Here is a 3,149-nt window from a genome sequence, read left to right as displayed (position 1 = left end):
GGTCTCCAAAGCATGGGCATTCGAACAGGCCATTTAAACAGGCAGATTATCAATGACTAATGTACTCAATGGGAGGCCTACAGGTCAAGATATTCAGTGACTAAGTGACCTACACTTACAACTTTTCTGTAAGATATTTTTAAATTTCTTACAAGTTTTTTTTTCAAATATCAAATATAAGAGAAAGTTTAGATTAAAAGTCTCTTAGGTATTTTCAATGGTTTTTGAATTATCTGTAGGAAGCTCTGACTTACTTGTATAGAGTTTGATATATGTATCCACCATTAAATCCAAATCGTGTTTTATATCAAAATTTATGTTAAGCAAAGCCAAGTTACTTGACCTTTGATCTGTCAAAGTGTTCCTCAAGTATGCTTTGAGACACTTTTGCCCATTTTCATAGAGTTCATTCTCAACTTTCATGACAGGAAGAATACATAGGATCTTCAGCAATGCATAAACATTAGGAAAAAACTTGATGTTGGTAGATGAAGGGCTTCATAAATAGTGGATGGAAGTTCTATATCTTTCCCTCTGTGTTTCCATTTGATTCTCCAACAATGCAGCTCAGCAGAGAGTGTGTCAGGATTAGGTAAGTCACTTCGGTACATGTCAGTATGGTGCTCCTCTGATGTATTGAATTTGAGCTGTCCCATGACAGAGGGTACCAGGGATAAGCACTTAAGAGATTTGAGGTCCTGTTCTGAGAATATATCTTTCAGTTCCTGAATAATGTGTTCCATAGTTGGAACACTTAGAGTTTCTTTATAGTAACTCTCAGAGGTTAGCTGAGATTCCAGGTTACTGTGCTGAGCTCTGTGAAATTTCCCTGGGAGTTTCATCTGAATATCAAGTTTGGTTGCCAAATTTGTGCCTTCCTCAAACCAAAATTCATGGTAAACTTCTATATTTTCCATCACTTCATTTAGAGAATGTAACACTGCAGTCAAGCTACTAGCTGCAAAAAAGACATCAGAGGTTTGCCCCTGAAGATTTTTCCCAAAGGCTCTCGTAAAAGATAAAACGTTTTTAAAACACCAATGGTAACGATGAAATAAAAATCTGTTATCACACTACAGAGGACAAATGCTCGGCCAGCTATGTAGTTATTCCATCTAACATTTGTATCACTATTTATACCATCTACACATAAAACAAGTGCTTGTAGGAGATCCACTAAGATTTCAAAAGCATCATGCCTGCCAATCCACCGAGAATGGCAAGTTTCCTTCAGTTCTTTGCCCCTTTCTTCATTGTTCTGAAAGAGGACAGAAATTACATTTTCAAGCTCTAAAAGCAGTTGTGGTGATCGATGAAAAAAAGAACAAACTTCCTCAATTGTTCCTAATGTGACAGATACTCCCATAACAGGCACTGATTTTGCCAACCACATATTTAAGGCACAGGAAGAGCAGAGTGTGTAGATAGCTTGGGGATATTTCTCTAAAAGTCTAGAAGCAACAACTTTCATTTTGGATGAAAATCCACTAGACACAATGTAAGCCTGGCCACAACAGTACTCCATGTTTAATCCCCATTTCTCAGTTATTGTAGTGTGAAATTTCACAGCCAAAATTTTTGCATCAGCTTCATAAGGCAGGAAGCCTACAAATACCTCTCTCAGGTTGTGAGCTTCATCGGCAAACCTCACCAACACAGGCAGGTGCTCTTCCCCCGAGATGTCCACCACATCATCAGTGATGATGGAAAAGAAGTGAGAGTCCCTCACCTCCCTGAGGGTCTCTTCCCGAATGCAGCTCTTGCAGATCTCCAGCATCTGCTTCTGCTGTGTCTTGGAACAGAACAGTGTGTTCACTGCTGTTGTCTCAAAGCACTTTCTCAGAACCTCTTCACCAGAATTGATCCAGCACTCAAGCAGTGCTTGAAAGTTATCAGGAGTAAAAAGACCTTCTGGGATTACATCAGCTTCATGTCCATCCAGAGGTATGTTTTGTTTTCCCATAAGAATCAAAATTTCAAATAAAGATTTTAAATATTCTTTGTTTTCCTTCTCTTCAAGAGTTAAAGGTAAAATGTCTTCATCCTGCTCTTCACCCCCTTCTTCTGCACTGGGATTCTGAGCATTGCTGTTGTTTACTTTTTTATGTTTTGGTTCCTGTTCAGAAGTTTCATCATTTTTTTTTCTGTTTCAGTGTCCTGATTTCATCTTCACTCAATTATTTTATTCATTTTCTGTGTCTACTATGTGGATTATTCAAATGACTGGTAAGATCGAATATTGTTGGTATGGCATTATCTCGGAGAACTGTCCTGTAAGGACTAGCTCTGCAGATCTTAGAGGTCTCAAAGTGTTTAGCACACAGGCGATAATGTTTGTTCAGCTGATCAGGTGTTTTATCTTCTAAGTCTGCCCTCCTACAGTTCTCCACCCACTTCTGGCATCTGGCCAGATCCCGAGGAAACCTGAAGAAGGCCAGGGCCGACTGCATGCTCTTCCGCGTGCAGTTGGGGGCCACGCAGAAGTTCGGCATCGTTGTCTACCGGCCGGCCGACCCAGCCTTCCCCTCCCCGCCTCCTCAGGGCAGCCCGCCCACCCGTCAGGGCCGCGGAGGGGAGCCAGGCCGGCCGGCCAGCTCGTCAGGCTAAAAAATTTTAATGTAGTATAATTTGTCCATTTTTCTTTTCTTGCCTATGCTTTTGGTGTCATGTTCAAGAAATCATTTTCAAATCCAATATCATACAGATTTTCCCTGTATTTTCTTCTGAAAATGTTATAATTTTACTTCTTACATTTAGGTCTTTGATCAAACTTAATTTTCATATATTGTCTAGGGATCCAGTTTTATTATTTTCCATGTGGACAACCAGTTTTCCTGAGCTTCACAGGTAGCACAGTGGGTAAAGAATCCGCCTGCAATGCAGGAGATTCAGGAGATGCCAGTTTGATCCCTGGGTCAGGAAGATCCCCTAGAGGAGGGCATGGCAACCCACTCTAGTATTCTTGCCTGGATAACCCTATGGACAGAGGAGCCTGGTGGGCTTCAGTCCATGGAGTCTCAGAGTCGGACAAGACTGAAATGACTGAGCACGCACACATGCATCCAGTTTTCCCAACATTATTTGCTGGAAAAATGCCCTTCCTCCATTTTGGAGGAGGTCCTTGCACCATTTTGGAAAATCATTTGGAT

General features: G+C 41.0%; 1 pseudogene; it reads right to left on the bottom strand.

Moving 5' to 3' along the window:
* Nucleotides 1-204: 204 nt before the first annotated feature.
* Nucleotides 205-2,492, bottom strand: LOC133051971 (52 kDa repressor of the inhibitor of the protein kinase-like; annotated as a pseudogene).
* Nucleotides 2,493-3,149: the final 657 nt, after the last annotated feature.

Source organism: Dama dama, chromosome X, assembly GCF_033118175.1.
Source record: "Dama dama isolate Ldn47 chromosome X, ASM3311817v1, whole genome shotgun sequence".
NCBI lineage: Eukaryota > Metazoa > Chordata > Mammalia > Artiodactyla > Cervidae > Dama > Dama dama.
The sequence above is the reverse complement of the archived record's forward strand: the minus strand, read 5'-3'. Positions and strand labels throughout refer to the sequence as shown.